We start from the raw sequence: 27,633 nt of genomic DNA, 5'->3' as shown, positions 1-27,633 counted from the left end.
AGCAGCATTTTCTTGGGATTTCCAGTGGAAAGAAGACCTACTCCTAGATCAGCTGGTAATACCAAGGGACAACGGCAGCCCACACATGCTGAGACCAAGCTGAAGGACATTAGGCTGACCACTTTCTGTTAAAGATAAAACCTCCACTTTGCCCAGTCATAGAATCATAGGGTTGGAAGGGACCTCTGGAGATCATCTAGTCCAACCCCCCTGCCAGAGCAGGGACACCTTAGAGCAGGTTGCACAGGAACGCATCCAGGTGGGTTTTGAATGTCTCCAGAGACAGAGACTCCACCACCTCCCTGGGCAGCCTGTTCCAGTGCTTTACCACCCTCTAGGTAAAGAAGTTCCTCCTCATGTTTAGGTGGAACTTCCTATACTCAAGTTTGTGCCCGTTACCTCTTGTCCTGTCACTGGGCACCACCGAAAAGAGCCTGGTCCCATCCTCCTGGCACCCACCCTTTAAGTATTTATAAACATGGATCACGTTCCCCCTCAACCGTCTTTTTTCCAGACTAAAGAGACCAAATTCCCTCAGTCTTTCTTCATAAGAGTGGTGTTCCAGTCTTTTGAGTATACCGGTAAAGCACTCCCGACAGAAGCACTGCAAGTCTGTCCAAGGGTCTACAAGCTGTACTGGCTTCCAGATTACTGCCAGCTGCACTAAACTGAACTAACATGGTTAATTCAGCCCAAAAACAAGTTCACCAGTACCACCTCGATTAGGCATTATCTAAACCAGAGAGAAGAGGTTCATACTATGATGAAGTAATGGGAGAAGCTGCTGCACTACACATATATAGGAGATTTGCTGTCCCTGGAGGTATCAAGCTACTTGGTCAGCAAGAGGGGGTCGGGGAAAAAGTGGATTCACCATAAGCCTTGTGCTAAAATGCCTCTTGTCAAAAGTTAGGGGAGCCCTGAGAAGGTGCTGTGAGCTTGGGGGACTAGGAACTGCAACCAGCTCCACCAGAAACAAGAGTAAACCTGTTCTCTGGTCTTAGCCACATAACATGTCTCTCTTCCATCACTAAGAGTGACATAAGATCCCAGCATGGAGCAGGTATTAGTGATTGTCACAATTCAGCTGGATAAAGGGGCTGCTCTGCTGCCACTGCATTGTGTAGCTGGGAGTCTGCAGCACACAGCACTGATATGAGCGAAGGACTTCTTCCTTCCTTCCTTTTAACTTTCCTGGTGAATCTACCCCTGCCTCACTCACTGTGGGTACCACTTCAGCATCAAGCTGAAGGATGAGATGGCCCAGTCTCCAACTGCTTCTGGACTGGACCCAAACTCCCCTGGCAGACGCTTTGGAGGAAGAGCCACACAGCCTGGGCAGCCAGGCATCCTAAACAGCAGCTTCCCCAGGTAACCTCTCCTGGCCAAATCATACCTGAGCTCTGGAGCAAGAGAAGGGCTTGGCCTTTCCCCCTCCAGAGGCACAGTGCTGATGAGGGCTCCTTGCCCGGTGAGAGCACGCCATGCAGGTGGGGCAGGCGCTGCTGGATCCCAGGCAGGGGTGCAAGCACCCAGGCACAGGGACGAGGCGGGAAGCCCACAGCTGTCTCAGCCCAACAGTTATCTCAGAGCAGCGAGGGCCTGACCTTCACATTTCTTGACAGTGGCAATACAAAGACTACTAGTCCTCCTGAAACACTTCACTGTCACTGTAAGCCTCAAACACCACGGTCAAGGGCCTCCTTGAGCTACAAAATCCTGGGAAAATGCAGACAGAGCTCAACCGGTTCCGATAGAAAGGATCATGTCTGCCACAAGCTCTGAGTGAAGTCTCAGCTCTGTTTGTTCAGGTGAAGGACAGGGACCAGCAGAGACCAGCAGCTGCGAAACACTCCCATTCAATACTCCCAGTACACAGAAGGACCAAGGAGCACAGACTGCAAGCTCCCAAGGGCTTGAAACACACTGCCCTTGAGCTCCCGATAACTGTGTGCAGGTTTCGATAGTCTTAACAGCACCAGCTGTATGCATCCAGGCTCCTTTCGCCACACTGACAGCAAGGTGGGAGGCAGGAGCACCCAGCAAGCCTGGGCTGTGGGAGCACCTCACCTGGGTGATACCTACTCTACAGGGCTGTCCCTACAGGGAGGAGAGCACAGGGTTACCCAGCTTCTTCATACAGCCCTGGTAAAGGAAGAGAAACTAGTGATGATTGAATGAGTGCTAACCTTGGTGTAGGGCTGAAGCAGATGGGAAAGGCAGCTCTCAGCTGTCAGCTCTCGCGGGGTGGACTTCGGGTTGCTTGTTCCAGCTGTCTTGGGTCACCTGGAAAGACAAGTGCACAGGCAGACAGTCAGCTCAGCTGGGAAATAACCTGCCCATGCAGGAACACCTTCTGAACACTGGGCAGGCAGTAATTGCTTGTCCAAGCCAAGCGAGTTTGTGGCCTGTGAACAGAAGTGAGAGACCCTGAGCACCCCAGCACTACGAAGAACCCCCCATATCTTTTACCAGTGCCGACACCACCTCTCCAGCTACAGCCCTGACTCCCTCCCAGAGTTCCAGTTATCACCCCATTTCCCTGTGTTACTCCGGGTGGGTGCACAGATGGTTCCCCAGAGAGGGCTGCTACGGTCACTGCCACCATCCCCCTTCCTGGGATTTCAGTGGGAAGTCAAGTCCTTTTTGCGCCCATGGCTTTGCTCTTCTCCACCCGCGCAGCCATAGGTTGCTCCACCACACAGGCTTTGCTGGCACTCGAGTGGGTGCACTGGCACAGGGTTTATCTGCAAGAACAGGCTCTGGCTGTGGTCCTCCCAGGCCACCCACTAAACCACCCTGTGGGGACACGGAGCCAGGGGAGGGAGGACCAAACTCCACTGTGGGGAGACACCACTCTGAACAACCCAAACAGACCAAGCCAAATCCAACACTGCAGCGTTTCCCAGGCTACAGGGAAGGGGGGAAAACGACAACTGCTTAATAGAAATCTTCGAGAGACCTGCCAACACCATCACAAAGACATTAAGACTCCTCCCTGGGCTCCCAGTGCTGTAATTACAGACTACTGGAGATTGCACTGTGTGGGGGCTAGGTCCTTGTGCCCAGCAGGTCCTGAAAACTGAGACAACATTAACCTCCCCCAAACCAGGTCTGATGTTGCCCTGGCCACAGGCGTGATGAGCAAAAGCTGTGTAGGAGCAGTCCCTGCTCTCCATCCTGCCCTCCTGTGTAGGCTACCACCCTGCAGGACCACCGGCAGCTCAACCCAGCTCCAACCAGAGCCGCAGCAGCGAGCACAGTCATGCTACCAGTCCCCCAGAAGCACAGCCTTTAAATCGTGATGTGGGGAGGCATCCCCACACTAGTTTACTGGTGCACTGGGCCTTAGGGCAGTCATGAAGGCACCCAGAAAATTTATGCTTAATGTCATCTGCACCTACACAGCTAGCAGGTAAGTCTGCACCCGCATCCCAGGAAAGGTCCCGCCTGGAAGCTGTACCAGCTGCTCACCAGGGCTGTTTTTGGAGAGCTTAGAAGCAGAACAAGCCCCAGTAAGTGTAGCATGTGTATATGTAAACATACCCATACTTAAAACCCTCCACCAGTTCCCTGCTCTACCACACTGTCTTTCAGAGAAGGCTCGAAAGGGTCTAAGCCTGAGCAGTGACAAGAATTGCTTTGGACACGGCTGAAGTACTGCCACCCACATACTGCTGCAGCGCTGGGAGCAACGGCGATGTATCTGACAGGGACGGGTTGAAAACACTCCCCAGGAAGAATGCAATTACCCCAAACAGTCTGAGGCCAGGAGATCTGGATTATCACCTCAGCTCTTGCATAAAGGGCTTTGCATCTTTGTTCACTTCAAACAAGAAGAATCACAGGGCTGACATCAGCCCTGGCCCGGGACATGGATTCGTTACTAAAAAGCACTTCCAGCTGAATTGCTAACTGCGCTTTTTGCAGTACACAGGACTCCTTTGAAGGTTTCCCATCCAAGTATTGTTCTGCCATCACGCTGCTTAGCTGGGGGGGTTGTCCAGGCCACAATACAGGCGAGTATGACTGCAAACCACTGGCCGGTCCTGAAAAAGCTCTCTGAAATGCAGAGCATGTGAGCTCAGCTGCTCTTCATTCAGGATTCACAACCAGCTGAGGACACTGACAGAAACAGGGAGCAAACATGTTAATTGGCAGCTGGGCATTCACAGGGCCAAGCAAAGGAGACTATGAGAGAGGGGAGCAAAGGCAAAGGAAGGATGAAGATTTGCAAGGACACTTGCCAGCAAAAGAAAAACATTTTTAAAGCAAACCTCAAACTTTGTGATACCAAGTTCTTTAGAGGTTATGTTCACCGGGCTCACTTGCTCATAAGCAAAATGGAAAAAAACAAAGGAAGAGACCTGGTCAGAAAACAGGCTCCAGGGAGCAGCGCTGCCGCACACTGTGGACAGAAGGACGGACCAGAAACACACGATGGAGTTAGCAGGTCACAGGGACCCACCCCACCCACTGGAGGAAGGGGTTCCTGGGCACGATGCATGGTGGAGAGCCATCAGGCAAAACTCTCCCACAGAAGACTGTCACTGCCAAGTAACCCATGACGACACCCTCCACGAACCATCTGTTAACCTCCAAATGGCTCCCTTAAGGATTTCTCCCATGTTGCCCTTCACACCTGTCCTGCTTCAAACCTGACTCATTAATTCCTCCAGCCATGGAAGCCTCCAATAATTTGATTACAGCTACACTGGCAGCCTGCTGAGGACACCACTTTTCTAACCAATACTGCTTCATTTTTTCCTTTCACATCTGTGGTCGCATACCCATAAACCATGTGTTTTCTTGTTCTGCATCCAGAAAGCGTCCTGGGCCCCAGGCGCTCTGCATTTCCACACAGCACACGATGATGCCTACCAAATCTAGAAGGGGACAAGCGTGGGCAGGCCCAGAGCAGTAAGGGCAGGTAAAGGCTTCAGGAAGAGTCAAGAGTCATTGACTTTCAAGAGTCAGATCAGTAACTATTCCCTTGAACCACCCTCAGACCCAGAAGCGGTGAGGAAGGTTGGTGTGTCTCTGCCCTCTGCTACTCAGCACGGCTGTGCAGAAACATGCCAGGGCAAGCAGCTGGTGGTAGATAGCAAGGAGGAAGACCAGCAGCGCAGATGTGCTTCCCTGCGTTCAGAGGTCACTCGAACCCAGGGAGGGAACTTCCTACCCTCCTCCTGCTCCGCATGCTCAGAAGACCTGAAACTGCCAAAGGAACAGGGGCTGGGAAAGCTCAGCATCACAGCAGAGGGAGGGTGTTACGGACTGGGTGCTTCATCTGCCTTGGAGGAAGCTGCCAGGAGTGAAACATCAACCCCACCAGTAAAATTAAAACAATACGTTATTCGCGAAAGTCCATTTCTGCAGCGAGGGCAGACATGAAGAACAGAGAGCATCAAGAGCTGCTCTGCCCAGCTTGCTGCAGAGGCGTCAGAGTCAGGGAGCCCCTCAGCGAGCTGCCCCTCAAACAGTAGAGTCCTTAAAGTCACTGCAGGGTGACCCCACCAGCTTTCCTTCTGGCAGTGGGTATGAAACTGCTCACACGGGGCACAGAAACAAGGTGAGTAGCAGAGCTGCAACGGCCCCAGCCCTGCCCCACTCACAGGCTTGACCTCAGTCCACAAGCTGAGCTCCCCAAGGACCACAGCTCTATGGCTGGGGTGACAGGAGGGCTCTGCTGTCCCCACACATCCTGGCCAGCCCAGGGTCCATGGGGACAGATGTGTTTGGGCCCCCCAGGAGTGAGCAGGAACCTGGCAAAACGTTATGGGAGCAGCTGCTGCGGATGAAGCGAAGGCTGGTGCTGCCTCCTCTGCAAGAGACACTGCAGCAGCAGCAGTGTCCCACTCTGACCCAAACCCTGTACAAAGCCCCTTGCCCACCCGGCTCCCACTGCTGCCCTGCCCTCAGCCCTGGCAGAGCTGCCAGGAGGCTGCAGATCCCAGCCTGCCGCCATGCCCAAACAGGAGCTGCATGCTGGGACATGTAGTCCCTACCAGGGCCCTGCTGCTCACTTACGCATCATGTGAATCGCTGCTATGAAACAAGGCGGTGACCATGATTTACAGGATGATTTCATTCTGCTGGTCCTCAACCCCTTTCTAAAGCAGAGCCCATCCAAAAGTGACACTAGTACTACCTATCCCATTCAGAGTTTTCTCCTGCTTCACCTGCTAGGCCTTGTTCACCTCCTGTGCGCGTTACCAAGTTTGCCAAGACTTGCCCTTGTGTCAGGGTTCAATCCTGCTACACTGTCCACAAGGTCACAACTTCCCATCTTCACTAAGGCTAATGGACACGATTCAGGCAGAGGAGGACGGGTCCACACACAGCTTTTTGCTCATGTGATGCTTTTTAAAAACACATGGAGTGGAAGTGACTTCTAAAATACCCTAAGACACAGCACAGCATTCCTCTACCACACACTTTACACAACAGCAGCAAACTCTACGCTCCTCCCTTAAAAAAACAAAGACGGCTGGCAGCCCCAGAGACAAGTCTATGCCCCTCGTACACGTCACCAGTCGGGTCATGTTCACGGGTGGGTTGTGAGCGAGCCCACAGCCCCAGCTGCCATGATGCAGCCATTGCCCTCCACCTTCCCTAACGCACAGCAGCTTTCTAAAGGCAACATCTGGGACTGCCAAGAGGATGCCGCACACCACCCATGCGGTTTCTGTAGAAATTGGGTGCCTCGGCTCCAGCAAAACGCTTGAAACCTCCACCAGGTCTCCAGCTACTCATTTGGGGTGGGTAAATGTCCCCCTGACGGGTCCTTCTGCTGTGGCTGGGACGTGACACGACAGCTCGGGGCCTCTGCCACGTTCCCACCGCCACGGGTCCCACGAGCACGAACGTCCGGGGGGGGACAAGAACAGTCCCCCCGAGGCCACCCCTCCCCCCATGCCACAGCCTCCACCGGCCCCAACCCCCCCACCGGTACCACCGCTCCCGGGTCGCAGCCGCCCCCGGCTCACAACCCCCATCCCAGTCACGGCCCACCCCCCCACCCCCCCGGTACCACCCGGCTACGGCCCCCCCCGGCCGCGGCCCCTCCCCGCTCTCGCTCGTCCCGTCCCCCCCCCCCCCCCCGGTCCCCCAACCCCACCGTCATCCCCCACCTCCACTCGCCCCCGAACCTTCTGGAACCTGGTGGCACTAACCCCTCCCGCGCCGGAGAAGCGGCCCGCTCCCCCCCCGGTGCCCGGCCCTACCCGCCGCGGCCCGGCCGGACCCACCAGCGCCCCCTCCGCTGCCGCCACCGCCGCGGCCCCGACTGCTGCGCGGCTCCTTCCGGGTGCCGGCGGGGACACGCCCCCAACTCCCGCCTCCCCCGCGCTGATTGGTGCGCTGGGCGGGGCAGGGCGGGGGGCGAGGCGAGCGGTGTGACTTTGCAACCAATGGGCGAGCGGGCGGGTGGTGACGCGCCGCGCCGAGATACCACCCTCTTCCCGCCCCCTCCACGTGCGGGTGTGTGATGACAGCGGGGAAGGGGCGGTCCCAGACGAAGCGGCTCCTCATTGGCCGCCCGGCTGCAGGGGCGGGGCCTGACTCAGCGCCGTGAAGCCGGCGGGGGTGGGGGGGGATGTGCTGCCACCGCCGTCACCCTGCGCCTCTGCCCCACGGACACGGCCCCCCCCGGCCCCACAGACACGGGTGTCCCTCGCTCGGGGTGCCGCACGGGCCCAGCCCTCTCCCAGCAAACCCAGGCTGGGAAATGGCGGTTCCGGAGCCGTCGGTGGGGGCAGGACCTGGGGCGGGGGATGGAGGGGTTGGGGGGAGGCAGCCGCCCCCCGGGAAATGGCTGCTGAGAAATACTTCAGCACGGAGCAGCCATTAGGCAGCGGCGGGGGGGGGGGGAGGGCTCTGACCCGGTGCGGACTTACTGCCGTCGACCCGACCGCGGGCCGTTCGGGTGACACCTTGACTTCAGCAAATTTTGGGTGAAACTCGGTAAAAAACAGCCACTCTCACCGCCTCCCCCCCCTCCCCCGGCCGACTCACCTCGCTGCAGCTGCAACACCGCTCTAAAAATAGCGGGGACCGGTACTGTCGAGTGATAAATATAACCGAGATCTCGTCTTGGGGGCGTGCAGCGCTCCGGCTGCCAGTCCCAACGCCCTCCTCCCCCCCACCCCCACCCCCGGCCTTGCTGCCGCCCCGGGGGTGTTGTTTTTGGGGGCTCCATCAGGGATAAAGCTGCGGCGCCGTGTGCTTTCCGGGAATAGCTGTGAGCAGGGGGGAGCAGGATGGATGGTCGCCTCACACCCCTGCTCTCCACACAGTTTTCTGCGGGGAAAAGTGGCGGCTCGGACACGCTGCTACGTGGCCATGGAACAGCTGCTGGCATGGGACCTCATCTCCTTCCGGGGCCTCAGCCTCTTGTTGTAGGGGATTTCTTGTTAATTGTCGCCTGGCTGGTCCCCGAATCAGGTTGTGGGCTGTTAAAGTGTGTTTAATATATGGACCATTTTAATTTCTGAGGGTGATGAGAGGGACACATGATGCTCCGGTGCTCCTGGTGGTTCAGGAGCTGTTGCCTCAAGCCATGCGTGTGCAGGTGCCGGTTTCAGGGACAAAGAGCCCAGGAGGCTTGGTTCCGCTGCCCCCCTGCTCATCCCTCGCAAAGTGGGTTTCCTACACACTCCCAAGGGCAATATTTAGCTTTTCTGCTCTTTGGTCCTGTGTGTCAGCTGCGCTGAGCTGTCGAGAAGCTCTGGTGTCCAACTGGGACGGGAGCAGAGGCTGTGGAAACCAGAGGTGGGCTGAAAATGGCTCTGTCCCCATCACACAGCTGCTTTTACAGGCTGTGTTTTCCAGCTTAAACTGGCTGAAATGAGTTCAGGGTTAACAAATGGTTAATGAACCGTTATTGGCCTGAACGGGAACTGAACTGGAACAACTTCAGTCACAGCTGAACCCACTGTGGAGCTGAATCCAAAAGATTTGCTGGTTCAGCTCCTCGGCTGCAGCGAAATATGGGCTCCTTTGTCCTTGACAAGAATAATACATTTCTGTTTATTGTGTGGGCAACGAAGGATTAATAATATCCCAAGTTATTTACCTCCTGCTTTTGAGTGCTGAGGGTTTGCGAGCAATGTCCCTGCTGAGCACACTGTCCCTTAGCAACCTCCCTTGATTTTTAAAACTCGGTCTCGTTCCAGAAAAAGGATTAAGAAGCAGGACGTAAAAGCTCCTTTTAACAGGCTGGGTGGAGTGAAGGTGCTCCCGCTCCTCCTGGGCGCAGAGCAGGACCTCAACCATGGCCATTTGATAAGGAACAGTAACGCAGGTTGTGGTTCACAGAGCATCTGGAAAAGCTCCAGAGGTTTGGAGGGGGTGGCAAAGTTACTGGAGGAGCCATACCGCTGCCTTGCAGAGGGACAGCCCACCCAGGGCTTGCTAGGAGTGGGCTTCATCCACTCCCCGCAAACACTGGTGACCTGGCAAAGGACTTCACAAGGGTCTGTGAAGGCAAGCAGGGAGGTTTGAACATGCGAGGCAGGTCTCTGCACCATGGCTGGCCACCTTCCAGAGGCTCGCCTGCCGGGAGGGCCAGGAGAAGGGTGTTTCCCCAGGAAGATGAGGTGTCCCGGGCAGCGTGCGATGGAACGAGGTCCTTCCGTGATGAGCTCTGCTGCCTGCAGGGCTTGCCTTTGAAGGGTGTGCTGGCGAGGTGACTGGGTGCCGGTGAGTTCATCGCTGGGTTAGCTCCCTCCCGGAGCTGCCAGCGCTGCCCCGACTGGCCGGCTGTGGGCTGGGGCTGCTCAGCCTGTTTGCCAGGCTGGCTGCTCCTGCCGGAGAGGCTGTCGGGTGCTGAGTTCCAGCAGGCCGAGGAGCTGACAGCAACAAGGCTCCTGCCGCAGCTTTAATTTAATTTAATAGTTTTCATCACGGAAGAGTGACGTCCCCATGCACATGTTCGTTTTGTCAGTGTGGGTGGCTTTCGCAATCGCGAAAGCGCCTTGGAAAAGTACGCGCATCATCTCCCAAAGCTGGTGGGGCAAGATGTGCCTCCACAGGGGTGATGCCACCCCTGCATTGCCCGCACGCTGCCCACGCCTGCAGGCTGGCCCACGCTACGCACGCCCAGTCTAAGTCCGTGTAGGTAAAGCAATAAAGGACCAGAGTGCAGGAACGAGCCCGGAAAGACCTGGAGCCCTGCCAGGGAGAGATTGCAGGGAATTTTAAAAGGCCCTTGGAGGAAGCTGGTGGGAATCAGCTGTCACATTGCTCAGGGGCCCCTGGCAAGCCGGGCTGGGCCAGCGGGGTGCGGAGCGGCGGCAAGGGCTGGACTGGGCGCCCTGCGGTGACTCATGGCCTCATCCCAGCTGGCAGAGGAGATGGAGAAAGCCCAAGGGGCAGGCGTGCGAGAGGAGCGTTGGGTGTCACTTCCCCTCTTAATGGTGTGCCGCGCAGGCAGCTCTTTGTCAAGCTGCCACAAAAGGGCTTTGGCTTTTCTCTCTCTCGCAACCTCAGCCCTCCACATGCTGCGGAGAGGCCTTGGCTCCTGCAGTGTTCCCTACCGGGTTTTTCACACTTATCGTCCTCCCCATGGTTAACAACAGAGGAGAGCGATGCTAAACCCTGCATCTCTTTCCCCACTGCTGTCTCAAGGAGGGGATGCACCCAGGTGACACATGGAGCCAAGAGATGTCCCCAGGGGCATGTGGGCTGGCACTGCAGGACCTTTCCCCTGCTGGAACCTGTTCCTAGCAATGTGCTTGGCTTACCTGTTCGACCGAAACAGCTGTAAAACTGGAGATATAAATCAGGCTTGGAGAGTTTCCCACTGGAGGAGCCCTCCGCCTCTCCAGGGTAGGAGTGGCGTTCCCTCCCAGCACTGCAGGAATCCCTCCCTGTATGGTTTGGATCTCACAGCCACAACTCAGCTGAAGTCACTGTGGTGCTCCCACCGAGCCCCTTTGCTCATCGATGCCTCGTCCTGAACTGTGGGTGTCTGCTGGGATTCAGAGCCCAAATGGGAAGAGTGTGTGAGGGGGTGACAACACAACTGAGAAAAGATGGAGCTGACATTGCTTTAACAAGCAATGGTGGTAGGGTCAGCCTGGGCTGCTGTCTTCCTCCTAAACCCCACACGACCCTCATAGCTCCAGGGTTGTCTCTCTCACATCAGCTGTCCCCCAGCACCTTGCAAAGGAAGGCAGCACTGTGACCACCATGGGGGTAATTAGGCACCTAGGAGCAAAGGGACCTTCCAGGCTAGGCAGCCAGAGGCAGGTCATTAATTCAGTGCTTTAGCCACTGCACTTCACTGTTACTTTGTGTCTGAGATGCACATGGGGCCTCCCAGGGCCAAACAGGGATCTTGGCTGTGGGCAACACTCAAGAGGCCCATCCTGGCGCTGCTGGCAGATGGTGTAACAAGGGGCAAGGGCTGCAGGCTGCAGGTTAGCAGGCTGAGGATGCTTGGCAGGAAGAGATTCTGCAAGGGAGATGCGCAGCCACGGGTAGGTACCAAAGGGAGGGTTCTCCAGGCCTGGGGGTTTGCAGAACAAAAAGCCATAGAAGATCTGATGTTGTATTCGTTATGTCCTGCTGTGAGCAGGAGGTCAGCCTGCAGATGTCCCCACCTGTCCCTGCCAGCGGTACTTGGGGGGTGCCCAGCTGCCACCCTATAGCCTGTGCTGGAACAACACCTGGGGATGCAACGTCCTTGCTCAGCACCAGGGAAACACCCCCTGCTTACCCCTCGCCATTGGGCACACAAACCTCCCCCTGCTGCCACTTCACCCCTTGGGGCCACCCATTGCCCCGGCCAATTTGACTTCACTTAATGGCCCTCTGCCCCGACCTGCAGCTGTGGAGCTGGGGGACAAGTTGCAGGTTTAGGATGGCAGTAGGAATGTGCTCCAAAGAGGGTGCCACTGGGCCATGGGGAGAGATGCGCTATGTCCCAGCATTGGATGTGGGAATGGGTGCCTCGTTGTCCCACACCTCAGCTGGTCCCACTGCAGCTTCCCTTTGTTGAGGGATATTAATTGCTTAGCATAAAGAAGTAAGTTTTAAGTATAATAAATTATTTAGGATTAAAATTTGGTGTAATTTGTGCTGCTTGCTTAGCCCTACTTAGCCTGAGTAGCTAGATTTGCTGAAACCTTCAGGCTGTGAGAAAGCTATTCTTCTTAATAATTTTCCTAGCAGATGGTATAGTGTTGTTTAGTCTTTTAGCATGGGAAAGTGGTGGATATCATACCGATGTTTTGATACTGTTTCTCTCAAGTCTGGTACACTTTGGTTCCCCATGTTCTGCCAACAGGGGCAGGTGCAGAAGGAATGTAAACCAGAAGGTACAGAGGTTCCTATCTGCGGCTGAAACTGCAAATCAACAAAATAAGAGCCTGCCTGCCTGGAGACAGGAAAAGAATCCAGTTAGGTGTTAGAAAACCCCAGATGAAAAATCACCTTTGGACTAAAAGACGTGGACAGCACGTGAGGGGCAGGTGTAGAGATCACAAGGGTATAACTGCTGAGAGATTTCTTTGTTCTGGGTCCCTCCAAAGAGAAGGACCTAGCCTAGGCTGTTCTTGCTGCTGTACCTTCTAATCAAATTAATTATTTTATGAAATCCGACACCTGAGACTCTGCTACAGGAAACTGAGGGTTGAGCCTGAAGAAGGACAAAGCGTGCCCGGCAGTAAGTGTGTGTGTGACACCATGAATGGTATGTGAGTGCCCGGGCAGCTGCTTCTCCCTTAACACCTGCAGAAATGTTTCCTTTCCTTTGTGCCTGCCTTGGGAAAAAAAAAAAGAAAAGAAAAGGAAGAAAAAAAAAAAAAAAGGGAGGAACTGATAAACCTTGTTTACCCACCCAGATAGCATTGGCCCCAAGCAGCCGGCTGGTGTGGGCTGCGCCGGGGCTGGTGTGTGCCAGGGCTGCCTGGAGCTGGGTAGTGATGTCTCAGCCTCACTGCTGCCCTCCCAGCCACGCTGGCAGCCTTCGCCTGCACTAAGAGTGTGAGCCAGGGCTGATAGCAGAAGGCAAATGTCCCCTTGGCATCACCTTGGTAGGGTGGCGGAGGCTAGAGCCACCCAGAAATGCCTCCCGGCTGTTAGCTCACTGTGGGTACCTACCCGCACCTACATTTTGGCATTTTCCCTTGGTGTTCAGGGCTGAGACCTTCCCCTGAGCTCTCAGAGGGATGCTGCACCCCACGCAGCCCTGGCGTCCTGCAGTGCTGCACCCCCTCTGCCAGATCCTGGAGGACAAGGCTGCTGGATGGCAGGGCTGGGCTCTGTAGGGTTACATGCTCTTTGAACCCTGTGTTGTGGGTGAAGACAGCTCCAGGGCTGAGCTGCAGGAAGGGACTGCAAAGGCCCTTCCCTGCCTTCGGTGGGGTGCTGAGCTCTGTGGGGTTCATCTGAAAACTGAGGTGCGGGGGGTATATCCCCATGTCGGCCACTGAAAATTTTGGGGTGAAGGAAAAAATCCCTTCCCATGCTTGGCTTGGTCAGTGGATGTTGTCTGTTGGCACAAGGTGGCAGCCCAGCCCAGCTTATTTTCAGCAGGGCCATGTCTGGCACATTTTGGGGGCTCTGCCCTGCCCTGCCCTGCCAGGGTGGACCCTGTCCCTGCAGACTTGGGGTGCATGTCCTCCTGGCCCCTCCATGGGTCAGCCTTATGGGAGAGACAAGCCCTGATGCAGGAGGTAGCCCCACCAGACATGGGGAATGACAGCGGGACCACTGCCTTGGGTCAGTTGGTCAAACTGGCCATGGTGGCACAAATCAGAGCCTGTCCCCTGCCAGCACCGGGAATCCTTGCAGAATGTGTCCCTTGAGACCACCCACCCAACAGATCAGTGCAAGACCGTGGCAAGTGCCTGCCTTGTACCAGATCTGACATGTCCCTGGAGGAGGGCTGGGAGGGCAGCAGCCTGGAGGTTGCACCCATACCGCCCTCCCTCTGGAGGAAGGGGGGTCCCTGGGCACTGAGTTCTCTCTGCTCAGAAGCGTGGCAGTGAGGCCCTCCAAGGCATCGGGAAGCCCTTCCTGTGGGCACCCATGGGCTGCACCTCGGCTGTCCTGGCTCTGCTGCCCCTACGCTCTGCGAGGGCATCTGAGGACAAGGGACATGTTGGTGGGCTCCAGTCCAGGGCTTCTGGGCTAGAGAAGGCTCAGGATGAGGCCACACCAGGTACATGGTTGCTACCAGGACCTTCTTTCGGGGCTTTTCTGAGCAAGAAGCAGCAACAGAGGAATGAGGGAAACGGGCCAGCACAGCAATGAGGAATAATGGGCTCTTCTCTGCCCTTGTGGGGAGCAGGGACACCCTGAGGTCTGTGATAAGTAGTCCAAAGTGGGGGTGTTAGGATACATTAAAGGTGTTCAAAGGCTTCTCATGCTAACGTGGCCATGTACCTTCAGCAAAGGGATGGAGAAAGGTGTTTTTACAGAGTCATCATGCTGTGGGGACTCTGATTCTTTGGCATCAGGTCTCACTTCTTCCCATGTCCTGTTGTTTCCCTCTGCTGGTTGCAGGTTGGAGGCTGTTTTGTGCCTGAGACTCCCTATGGATATGTTCAATGAGACAGCCATGAGGAGGCATGGCAGGTTGCCATTTCCTCACTCCATCCATCCATGCATGCTCTGCAAGTGTATTTTTGTAAGAATGAGAAGAACTGTGAAATTCCTGCCATGGGATAATTCACTGGATCTTCCTGATGATGCCTGGCTCAGGTTTGGGGTTTACCCATGTCCCCCGAGCAGCCAAAGCTGCTGTATGTGCCTGTGTTGCTGGACCCGGTCCATCTTGATGTGTACCCTTTCCCATCTTCTGTTTGCTCATCTGTAATGGGGACACATGAGAATGCTGCTGATGTGATAGACCTTGTTAGAGGTCTGCACCAACTAGCATCTCCTTTGGGTTTACAGTCAAATCTCATGCCAGACCTGTTTACCTCCTTGTTGTTGCCATAATGTGAGCCTTGACTACCTAAGGCTGTGAGCTGGGCATCCCCAGCCTTTCCTGTCATTGCTGGACCCCACTTTCCAGGCACTGCACCTTAGTGCTATTTTTTGGGGGTAGGGGCAGCTCCCAGCTTCTGTAGAAAACTCTGACAGAAAAATGCCTCGCTGAACAGTTGATCTTCCCGTCTGTGCATCTTAAGTACACCTGCATCAGCATCTGTTGAGGAAACCAGGTCAGAAGGAGCCCATGGAGCAGAGGGGCAGACCTCAAGGAGGGGCTGCCAACATTATCAGACAGGGCTGGGCAGCACGGGCAAGATGCTGCACTGCCAGTGTGCCTGTCAACATCTGGAAAAAAACCCTATCTGAGGACCCACCTGTATACAGCTGCCCTCTGTGCTCAGATGTGCAAACATACCCAGGACCACAGCACGGGCATCTCTGCACTTGGGGGGTAGCAGGTAGCGGAGAGGACAAACCTCCCTGTCCTAAATCACAGCTGTGCACAGCCTCTCACTTCTGCTCGCACAGGGCTGGGACCCTCCCTGAGGTTTCTGGCGCGCTGCTTGCAGGCAGGATGGGAGCTGCCAGGTCTGGCTGTGCCGCTAGTTTGCCTGCCACAGAAATGCCCACTCTGGTCGTTATTTCTGTCTCAGCTTCTCCCACTCACAGCGACATTTGGGAACAAACTGCTCTTACTGGGCATCTTCAGCTCCCAGTGTCTGTCTCTGCCCCTCATGCCTGCCCTTAATTTCGGTGAACACACTCAATCCCTCACCAGGCTCTTGGGAGGATTGAGAATTAAATGATGCAAAAATCCCTGCCAGCTGCCCGCGCTGGGCTCCCCGGATGAGTCTCGCTGGCTCAGCGCAGGCAAGCGCACAAGCAAACGAGGTCATGGCCAGGGAGGAGACAGGAGCCTTGGTCCCCTGAACCCGAGCACCATGGCTGCCCCCATCCCAGGGAAGCATCTGCCGGGGTGCAGATTCCCGGCTGGGGGATGAGCAAAGCCCTCTTACCGGTGGGCTTTGCACTATGCTGGTGGAGAATGCTGCAGCAGTGCTGGTGGTGACAGCAATGTATGGGAAGTGTTTTCGGGCTCTCTGCAGCAATTTCCAGCCAGAGGACTTGAGTCTGTGTCTTCCATGCTTAGATCTGGGGGAACAAAAAAAAAAAAAAAAGCCCCACTAGCAAATCTGGTTTGATTTTAGTTCAGAGGGAGAAAAAATACATCCCAGATGTGACCTAGTGCTGATAAATGCCACTTGCTGATGCAGCTTGTGCCATTAAGTGAGTCCTTTGGCCACCATACCCATGCTGCGGAGACAAAAGGGCACAAACAGGGCAGCTTTTTTCAGCAAAGCTCTCAGATGTGAAAGCCCAAGGGCCAGGTCAGGAAGAGATCACAGCTATCTCTCTCCGGGTGTAGGTGCCTGCGCTGTGCTGGGAGGCACTTGGCTGCTTTTGGGGTGTCTGTCCCCAGGCTGCGCTATCCGAACATGCTCCACAGGGACGAGCTATTTCCGGGAGCTGGCTTCTTGCCTCGACAGGGCTGGCTCTGGAGTTTTATCTCCACCAGCATCAGCGGGAATAAACACTCAGGATTGCTCTGGGGTGCCTGTCTCTCTCATAAAGTGCTGCTCTGCAGCGCGCGCATCCACTTTGCTGCCGAATGGGTGAGGGAAGGAAAGAGGATAATGTTCATGAATTAAACTTTCAGCCCTTTCCTCCTCCCTTACTAATCCCCATTCAGATTTAATCAGGCAAAGAGTGTATTTCAGTCCTTGCGGCCCGAGTTATTGTAGCAACAACCCACTCCAGAGGGGCCGTACCTCAGAGGCTGTTGTGCAATATCACAATAAAAAGACAAACCTGGCTCTGAGAGGCTGAAATCTGAAGCACAGCAGCAGGTAGAGACAACACTAAGCAGCACCGGGGAAAAACAAAGCCAACGCCACGCAGATCCGAGCACACTAGCCGAGCCAGTCTGTCAGCTCACATTTTGGGAGCATTGCACGATGAGTGTGGAGGGATGCTGAAGACCTTAGAGATGAAGACAAGCAGACAGTGGAGAACTGGGAAAGCTGGAAGACAAATGCAGGAGGTTCATGTGGTTTCTCCTTCGGACTGTGTCAGCCAGATGGGTCCTACATCTGCCTGGGAAAAGGGCCTTTGCTGCACAGTTCAGAATAGCTCTGATGGGAGCTTTGATGAGACTCCTTCCTGCGAGGGAGTCTGGAAAGATCAGAGGTGTTGTGCTGAAACACTCTGGAGGACCCTGGTGTGGAGAGGGACTTGGTTTGAAGATGACATATTGGTTATGGTGTGAAAAACTGGGACAATAATGATTTTGTACCCCACGATGGAAGGACTTGGTGAATGCAAAGAGCTTTGTTCTAGCCAAATTGAACTTGAGGCCATGGGATGCAACTGTGAGGAGAAAACTGTGGTACATCGAAGTTCATTTTGGACAAAGAAAGCTGGATTTGGGACAGAGAGGCAGATCTGTGAGTCCTCAGCATGGAGCTGTATGAGCTGGTGCCCATATTCAGAGATGAAGCATTAGATTAATCTCATCTGACATTTTCCTTCCTCTGAGCTAAGGTTCCCAGGCTCCCTTTACAGTCAGTGGAGAAAAATAGGTACTTTCAGGGCATCTAACCTAGTCTGAATATGTATTTGAGGGTGAAGGGAACTGCTCTCAAGAAGTGTTTCCATGGATTATAAAAAGGGACATAGTGGGAAGAGCTCAGAAAACCACGCTGTGGACACCTGCATTTGCCCAGCAAAATCCTAACCCAGAAGAAATCTCACAGAAAGCCCAGGGGGATGCCCACTCTAAAGGACATTGCAAGGGAATGACCAGTGAGGACACAGGACACAGAACCTGAAGGAAAATAGGGTCAATGACCCACAGAACATGAAGGAATATAGTGGTCAATGACCCAGTGGTGGCAATCAGGAAGAACAAAGCATCTGCTCCTACTCTAACACAGCAGCAGGACAGCAGCAGGACCAAGAATGGGCTAGAAAATGTCCTCTGGAGCTTTGCAGGGAAGTGGAGCAGTTGTACAGACTTACAGAAATTCACTGTCAGGAGAAAGCAACCCCTCCTGCTTTTGCTTTGTGGCCAAGGCACTGGCAGATCCCACCTCCACAAAACAGCTAAAGCTGCCCACGTGGCTGTATGAACACACAAAAATGTAGAAATGATGAGGCTGAGAGCATTCAGTGCTGATGGCCTTGGAGGAAGGTGCAAGGATGAGTTTTGAAAAAACTCAGAAGGGAAGTTCCTTTGTCTTGGTTTGCTTCTGTGAGAGAGCTGCTGGCTCCCAGCTGTGCTGCCTGCTCGGCTCTTGGCTGGAGGCTCTGGCGTGCATCGCAGCCCACTTTTGCCTGCTGTTGGGAGGGCTTGTTTGGCTGATGGTACAACACACACCTAAAGTGCTATAAAAGCTCTGCTCTTCATTCCAGAAAGCTGAGACAGGGTACAGATGCCAGCTCCTCCATCCGCACATGCAGATGCAATTAGTACTAAAACTTAGTACCTAAGAGGCATTCATGCTGCCTTCACAGCATCCTGCAGTTAAGAGATTTTGGTCTGTAGAAACGCACTCTGTCAGTGCTAAATTGGTGAGGCCACAGGGATGAACTTTCCCTAAATAACACAATAACTGGGTGGTTTTCTGGTAAATCCTCAAATTGCAAACAACCCTGAAGAAACACGTTAGGTTTGACCTACAAGGCTCCTCGGTACTTCCAGCCTCTGCACTAAAACCTCCAGATCCTACAGGAAAACATTCACTTTATTGCTGCTGGATGCTGTCTTAGCACATCTTGGCACACAAAAGCAGGACTTGGGAAGCTTGGTAGTTTCTTCTGAGACCTCTAGAGAAATTCGTCTGCCTTATGGAAGGTGGATTCAGATAGGGATGCTTTTCTTCTACCTCTGTGCTGTCTCTGTAGGGGGTCCTGGTGCTGGAATATCCAGTTTTTGCAGTCAAGCTTGCCATGGGTGCTGCAGGCTATAATCAGCCTGAGGAACTGGGCTTTTCCCCGAGGATGTATCAGCCAAGGACTGGTTTAAGGCGCTTCTGAATGCAGAAGACAGCACCGGTGTCACCAGATGGGAACAGGAGGTGATAGTTGGCTGGATGAGAGCTGCAGACTGGAGGGGAATTGCTGGGTAGGGGAAGAGGCAGATGATGGATAAAAGATCCTGTGTTAGAACCAAAAATTTATTTACCCAGTATCTTTGTGAGCCATCAGCAGTTTTGTATGTATGTACGCAAATATCCCACGGGAGATAAATGGCTAGTAATTGAGGGTCAAAAGACAAGGCCAAATTATGGTATCTGCCTAAAATTTCCTGCATTTTGGATGCTGACTTTCTCTAGTTTGTGCATTTGTCAGCACCCAACAATTTCCAAGCAGAATTTTCTATGTTAATGCGTGTAGCTCTGAACATGAAAGCAAATAGCATCTGGAAGCAAACAACTAGTAACTAGTGCCATTAAGAATTTCAATCTGCAAACCATAAAATGATCCCTAGCACATGTAAATGACTCTGCCAATCTGTTTCTTTCCTATCCACTAAGCATAACAATGATACTGGGTTCATTTTCCCAGTTGGGGGTCTTTACTGCTCATACCTCAGCTCTATGAGCAGGGTCCCATCAGCACCTCCCCAAACAGCAGGAGGACCTCTGACTACCATAGGCAATATCCAAGCCACCCAGGCAATACCCATTCTACAGGCAGGCCATGTACAGCGGAGCCATTCTCCAAGCTCTGCCAGCATTTAGTCTCCCACTGGCAAGGGAAACAGCCTTGCTAATGACTAGAAGTCCTGAAAGCTTCAAATAATTTAGAGCCAGGCTCTCCAGGGAAGAGAAATGGCATATGCAAACAGTTACCTAATCATGGTCTATTTACCCGACTGGAATTTGGCCAGGACGCAGGGAATAAGAGCAGTACCCTGACAAAAGGGTTGTAGGGTCTCTGGTGAGTGCGTGCACTCGGGACCTTGGCTTTATACACTTAGCAGAATGTGTGAAGGGGCAGAAAGCATGCCTGCTACTGCCCAAAAATGCTTTGGGCTAAGCAAATGTCATTTTATGTAGGTTGCTTCTTCATGGCTTCTTATTTCTAGAAATTAGACACCCACCTCTGCCTCCTGGCAGTTCTTAGACACCCCAACTATCAATTGGCAGGGGCAGGTTTTGGTCTAGATGGGAGAGCCAACTTGACCTTCTGCTGGGCATCCCTGTCATGATCCTATCAGCTTGTACTGATGGATGTCACCACAGTCTGTTGGTTTCAGTGCTCAGGTGTGAGAAGCTACAGAAATGCGGACAGGGAATGGCATCTCAGCAGACCAGGAAAGTTTATTTCCCATAGGTGACGGGAGGCTAGACCAGAGTTTCTCTCCAGTCCCTCCGACACCATCCCACTTTCCACTGTGCACCTGACCTGATCTCAGTGGCATTACTCTGTCACTACCTTTTCCTCCAGGATTGTTTTGGTTTTGTGTCGCTTTCATCAATGAGAAACACCAGTTACTTGCTTAAGACAAGACCTGGCAAACTCATGCCAGCATCAGGCACAAGTTAAAGGCATTGCCTGTGTCCATGCTCTGGTTGTAGGCTCTGAGATATGCTTCAGCTGAGTACCTCTCAGGCAGATGGGGATACATGAGAAAGAAGAGAAGCACGGAGGGAAATGATAAGCCGGGGTAATGGGGTAATGTAGGCACTGTTCATGGTGGAGATGGGGGCTGGAGGTGTTGGTGGTCCCTCCTCCTTCCCTTTGGGTGGGTTTGGACCAGTCTCCCAGGTGAGGTGAGGGCTGGCTGTTGTATCATGGTGTATTGCAAAGGGTACCGGGCATTATGGCAAGGCTCGGGGCTGCCTGCCCCAGTGACCCACAGAAAAAATCTCCATGGGGCCAGTGGTTATAATCTAGTAACTGGGGACTTTTCACTCCTCAGCTTTCACAGCCTGCTGCCAAGCCAAACCTTGACTGTGGCAGGATCCTTGCAGACCCCATATCACAGCCTCAATGTTTAAACAACCATATCTGTGCCAGGCTATTTCTCTCCAACTGTTGCTCATTTTCCTGAGCAATTTTATGTAACCAGCTGGGTTGGCTTTCCATTAGTATAGAGTAAAGGCTTATCGCCCCTTTTTTGTTGTTTTATAGTAGAGAATAAAGTTGGAAGAGCAGTATTTTCCTCCTTTTCTTTTCTATTATTTTCTTTCTTTTTATCCTGAACTCTTGAGTTAGGCTCAAAGAACTCATGAACGATGTCTGTTTTGGTTGCAACATAAAATGATAAAACCCAGCCCAAGGAACAGACGAAATCTGGGATTGTTAGCTACAGTTTGTAATTTTGCCTTTGTATTTGCTTCTTATCAATTTATTTCATTCAAAGATGCAACAAACAGTACAGAGGAATAATCCCTAAATGATACTCATCCTCTTCTAACAGATGTTATTCAAGGCATTCCTGGGGAAGATTTTAAGATTTGTTATTCTTTCTAAACCCACCCTCTGAGACCTACCACCAGGGATACAAGGCGAAGTTCAGCAGCACACATATATTGGTAATAAAGAGTTATGGTCCATAAAAACAACAGCTTTCAGGCTGTAATGCTACATCTTCTGCGACTTAGTTTCACCTGCAGCTTGCTCTTAAGGAAACTCTGCCCTGCAGCTGCCCGGCAGGCTGTATTGTGGACACGAGTAAGTAAAATCTGGAGAATCCTTTATTTCTACATTTGTTGTTTAAAAAAAAGGGATTTGAGGGAGGAAAAATTTCACTCTGGGCTGTGTGATGCTTCCTAATTATTGTTGCTTGTCTTAAACTGCAACGATCAGCAGCAGAGTGCTAGACATGGCACGGGCATTGAATGAATGGATAAGCTTCACTAATCTTTGCATTTTAAATTATTTGGAAAAGGATTTTTCTAAATCCTTTGGAAAAAGGGACAGAAAGGGGAGTAAAAAGCTGAACTAGAGAGACTCCATGGTGAACCAGGGAGGACAGAGTTGCGAAATACGTGCTTTCTGCATACCCCTCTGAGGAGGCTGGTGGCAGAAAGTGTTCACAACAGGGCTGTTATTCTGCTGTCACAGCTCTGAAAGCTCGATGTGTGTGCCCAGGGCGGGGGGGGTGAGCCTGCCCGCCTGCTTTCCCCCTGTTCTTCACATAGCAGAAAGGCACGGTACACATGCACACTGCTTGGATTCCAGTGCCTATGGAACAACTTAGCTGGAAGGTTAAACAGCCTGTTTGTGCAGCGAATGTCAGTCACTTGGCCACTTCTAGAGGGCTGGTGGCTCCAGCAGACTGTGGGAGGTTGGCCAGCCTTTCCCTGCAATGTACTGTATTGCTCTAGAAAGTAATTTACAAAAGCGCTATAAAAATCCTTTGACAAAAACCTCATAAACACTGTTAAATGCCCTCCCATATTCTTCATGGTTCTTACCGAGACATTTTTTATTCTTATGTAGAAGCCCTGCTTCTACAGAAGCATAAGCAGCCCGGCTGCTCTCAGATAACAGATACACTATGATATGAAATCACACCGGAGGGGAGAAACTCTGGCCAGCTGCTCCACAGCAAAGTGAAAAGGATCCAGTATCCTCAAGGTGTAACACGATTTCCCTTATGCCTGTAATGCTCTTTCCTACAAGTTGACTGACTCTGTGGCTTTTGACTGCGGGCTTGGGATGGTGAAGCGGGTTGAGCAGACAGAAGAGTCCTCTGTGGTCTCACCATGCTTCTTCCTCAGAGCCCATCACTTTAGCTATGTTCACCAACAACATTTCCTTTAACTTTGGCAAATAGCTCCTCTTTTATCTCTGATAAATGTTCCTCTTCAATGAATAAAAACTACAAAAGCAAGAGAAAAGCTGCCCCCTATTCAAGACTAACCTTCTGCACTCCTCAAATGTCTGTTAATGTGAACAGAACAAAAAACGAAGACACAGCTGTAAGGCAGGAAACAAGCCTGTCTGGGATGAGAGGTTTTGCACCTTGCTAAGTTAAAAATGACTCCTCTTGGAAGGGTAAAATATTTGATTCCTTTAAAATAAAATTGTTATTCCCTCCCTTTGTAATAGGGCAGCCATGGCTCAATTTAAGTACAAATCCTACCCAAGTGGAGCATGGAATAGCAGGTGGAATAGGGGAATATATGGGTGTCATCTATTCCTATTAAATGAGACGGTGGTAATCTCGCAGAACCACGTGGATCTGTGTAGCTAATATGAGGCACAAAGGTCAGGAAATACTGGCTTGATCCTGATGTGACCTGCTGTGCACAATACCTGCCATCCATGCTTGAGAAGTGTTAACTCAAACAGAAAGAGCTACAAAACAGAAATGATACAACCAGAGCCAGTGATCTCTGGACCACTCAGAAAAGATGCCTTTTTTTAAGGCTGGCTAAACAAAATTAGAGAGGGGACACAGTTGCTGTCTCATGGGTAAATACTAGGAAGAAAGAAACACTATTTTAGCTGAAACACTATTTTAGCTGAAACACAAAGCCGGCAGAAGCATGAACATGAATACTTTGGAGATGGTGGCTGCTGAGGGGTTCCTCTAAAGTACCAGAGCAAACCCCCAAGCTGTTTGTGAAAGGAACAAGGCTGTGGAAAAGGGACAGTGACTGTAGGGACAGGTCTCTTCAGTCCTGTGTCCCTATGTGCCTAGCTTCTGACTGCCAAATGGCCGGAATGTGTTGAGGGGGAGCCACATGAGGATAAAACGTAGCCAAGAATAAATATTGCTCAAAGGACAGTATTTCTGCTGACCAGAAAGACCACTTCAGCTTAAGGCAGAGGCTTTCAGAACACCTGATGGTCCTTCAGATCATGGATATGTTATGGTACCTGCCTTTGGGGGAGCAGCAACCGTGCCGGTGTCCATGCTGCATGCTGGCCAAGTAAGCAATCGTTAGCGGACAGCACCAGCCTGAGCATGCATGATCAAATCCCAGGGAAATATGCCCTGTCAGGGTCTATACTTCACGAAGACCCTGTGTTGATGGTTTTGCTGCTCACTGCTTGGACAGACAGAGAGCCCACGCTGCACGTGTGTCACGCTGGGTGCAGCCTGCAGTGCAATCCCACTGTGTTGCTCAAGGACAAAGTGCCCTGATATGAACAAGAAATGCTGTGTTTGGGATGCTTTGGATAATTGCATCAGAAATGGGTTCAGTTCTAAGGACTCCAGCATAAGCAGTTGAAAGAGTTTTCTACGGAGCAGCTGTAATTGAAAGGTCAGTTCCCACAGAAGCTGCCCTCTTATGCAGAGGTTTTTTTCCCCTGAGATGAAAGGGTGCTTCTCGCCTCTCCAGCCTTTTGAACATGGATTTGTAATCTAAAAGCTGTCAAATCCCTTTGTGCTGTCTGTCTTAAATGGTTATGTGGTGACAATGTCCAAGCATCTCATTATTGCTAACATATTTACAATCAGGACACCCCTTATCTTTAATACCCCTTTCTTTAAAGAATTATCACAACCTCCATTTTGTGGATGGAAAATTATGGCACAAAGATTAAACCCTACCCAAGTGCTCATGTTATGGAGGGAGGAAAGCTAAATGGCTGCAGAGAGTTCCTGACCATGCTGAAAGTCTCAGTACAGGGACTTCAATGGCACATTGAATGGGGCAATTGGAGAGTCTCTGATTCAAGAGGGAATTAAAATGAAGCCACTGGCTAATGCCTTAAATTGCCAGACCACTGTCACTTCCAGACGTCACCAATCTTTAGGAAAAGCCAAGATGGGGACACTGGAAAGAAGATGCCCCAAGTTGCAGCCTGAAGTTTGGCTGGTTGTTCGGTGGGGGCTCCTGCCCCTTGCTGCCCTGTTCACCTCACTGTCCTGCAGGTACAGAATTCCTATTCATTCCCGCACCTTTAAAATTTCATGAGTATTATTCTGTTTGAGCATTTTGGAGTGCTAAAACCAGCATTCTTGTTTACATATCACTGAGAGGATTGCAGGCTGCTTCCCTGCTAGTTTCAGTGCATGTATATGGTGTTCTCCATCTACTGCACTGGTTATTTGCTGTTATCCACTCCAGAGAAAGCTGCATTTCAAGATGCTCTTGACATGGTTCCCACACACCAGTAAGACACCACGCAGTGCTGTGAAAAAGATGCAGTGATCCCCTAGCTGTTCTGCAAATGTTACCTTTTATTAGTAAGCAAATAGAGCAGAAATACCAGTGAAAGCGAGTTCAGTAGCCTGTTACCATTACAGTCAAATCTGAGCGTTGCTTCCCAATACCAGAATATCAGTCAACTGCTTAGTCTATGTTCAGCACTCAATTCCTGCCAAATGTCGTAAGGTAAATTAAAAGCTTTTTTTCCTTATCTTTAGAGCTTAGCCCCAAAATTCAGGTCTGAGATGATTTTTTTTTTTTTTGTCAGTTGCATAACAGAAAAATGGTTTAACAGATCTAAACCCTTTGATTTAAAATAAAGCCCATGTGGGTTTACTACATGCCAAGTTTCAGCTTGAGCTATTCTCCAGCGGCAGAAATACAAAACTCAGAAAAGGCAAAGGAACAAGAAGGGAAGAAGAAAACACAGTTTACTTAGACTGCAAATATAGCTAGAGTATTGCTCTCTGAACAGGGAAACTACAGCAAATAGGCAGGTATAAAACAGCTGGCAAGCTGCAGTGAGTGGAGGATCACCCATTTATTACTTTCCTATCCAACAGCAGGTGAGCTGAGACCAACGGTTGGGGTCTGAGAAGCTGGAGAAAATTAACTCTTGCTCTGCAGGGAGTGAGAACTGGGTATTACTTTGGAATTGGCAGTAAAGCCTCCTTTCTGAGTTTGCGGAGTACCTCAGGCTTTGTTCAGAAAGGCATATAGTTTCAGTGTGTATGAAGGCTACTGTAGTGTGCTCCCTGCACTGTATTTTTCCTCTTTAATTCAGTAAAATTCTCCATTAAAAAAATTACACTGCTGATGGAGCGTACTGCCTGCGCTACCAGAACATGCTGTCAGCTGCGGAATTTGGATCCATTTTACTACAACAGATTTTGGGGCTTTGCTTGTAGTTAAGTATTTGTGAACCCCGCATTCCCTTTTGTGGATTTATAGAAACAGGCGTGGAAAGATCATTCATGTTCAAGAGGCTGAGGACAGCACAGGAAGTGGTGTTTTTTTTTTCTCTTTCTATTGCAGTGGTTTTTATCACTAAACTATTTTTGTATCTATGAGAACAATGTCCAGAGGAAGAACTAGAAAAAATAACAGAGAAAGATGCATTTCGGGCATGTCACTTCAGCTGGAAAACCATAAGGAAGTTGATTTCAAGGAGCAAGCATAATTTAGAAGAGGGTAATTCTGCCTTGCAAAGCCTTCTCAGTAGTGTCATGGTCCTTCCAGCCTATCTGAAGGGGAAGCAGAGGAGGGGTGGTCAGACACACAAGTAACCGCTGTATTTGGGAATCAGGAGTTATGGAAATGATCTCTTTTGATTAGATAAAGACTGGTATAACGCATCTACTTAGACCTCGGAACTGCAGGGAATTCATAACATCTATGATAATCCCAGCCTCCACAGCTACGGCTGTTAGTAAAATCTCTCATCCCAGCTACAAGGTGCTTACTTGATTGCCATGCTTGCTAAAAACACATTACTATGATTTTAAATTGCATATGACATCATCTGCCCTTGATGAGATAATTTCTGTTTTACAGTAGCATTTACACGCCGTGGGCAAGGTAGGGACTTGCTGTACCAGGTGCTTGTGTGACATGGTGGTGACAACCATGGCCTCAAAGGCGTTAATTTTTAAATTAGGACAGGCAGAACAATGGGGCCCAGTAAAGGGAGGAGAGCAGCCATGATGGGATTTTGTGGTTATGGCAGATATTAGCTCATGCACAGTTTAAAAGTTTTCATTTGAACAAGGCTGCAAAGGAAGACGGGAAAGGAAAGGCACCAGAACAGCTCAGGGACCCCTGAGCTGATATTCTGCTGATGAAAAGCTCTGAGGTTCTGACGAATGCAGAGGAGCAATGGAGATCTGAAAAGGCTGGGGAACTAGCATCCTACCCTAAGGCACATGGGAGATAAATAATAAAGGACTTCTTAAAACAAAACACTAACGTCCCCTGAAGTTAGCTGAAAAGCCAGTGTTGTGCCCAGCTCAGAGGTGGGGCAGGCTTTGATCATGTACAGCCAAAACGCAGAGGTTGGTGTGCTGTAGCCCTTACAATCTGCCACTGCTACACTTGAGTAACACACAAAGAAGCAAACCAGAGATTTTGAAGAGTTTACCAGCATTTCAGGAGCACCGAAGCCAGTTCAGGGGCAAGGAGAGGAGATTTCTTCCCCGCCTGGCTCAGTGCTGGCACTTGCAGCTCAGTGCAGTGACAGTCTGCGTTCACGCTGCTGAGTAGAAGTGCTCCCAGTCCCTTGAGACTGCCTCTGGTAACACCTTTAGCACACAGTCTGCTTGTTTGTTTGCAGGAACATCATGGTTTGTCCTTTCAAGTGGTCCCTCTTGGTACCTCTGAGAAGCTTTATGTATGTATTTTTGACACATTTCCTTCACTGATAACACTTCTGTGCAGCAAACATAACGGCAGTAAAACATGCTGTGCCGGACAAAGCAGAAATCAAATCTCTCCTGTCTATGTCTGAATTTTG

The 27,633-nt window shown here is 51.5% G+C and overlaps 1 long non-coding RNA gene across 1 annotated transcript in view; it reads right to left on the bottom strand.

The window, feature by feature from the left end:
• LOC309683300 overlaps positions 1-7,289 on the bottom strand; it is a 30,101-nt gene extending 22,812 nt beyond the window's left edge. Inside the window, exons 1-2 of the long non-coding RNA XR_014270194.1 lie at positions 7,251-7,289; positions 2,190-2,286 (exon numbers count right to left, since the gene is read on the bottom strand). This is a non-coding gene — a long non-coding RNA (uncharacterized lncRNA). The remainder of the gene's footprint in view (positions 1-2,189; positions 2,287-7,250) is intronic.
• Positions 7,290-27,633: the final 20,344 nt, after the last annotated feature.

Source organism: Vanellus vanellus (genome assembly GCF_965231255.1).
Source record: "Vanellus vanellus genome assembly, chromosome: Z".
Lineage (NCBI taxonomy): Eukaryota > Metazoa > Chordata > Aves > Charadriiformes > Charadriidae > Vanellus > Vanellus vanellus.
The sequence above is the reverse complement of the archived record's forward strand: the minus strand, read 5'-3'. Positions and strand labels throughout refer to the sequence as shown.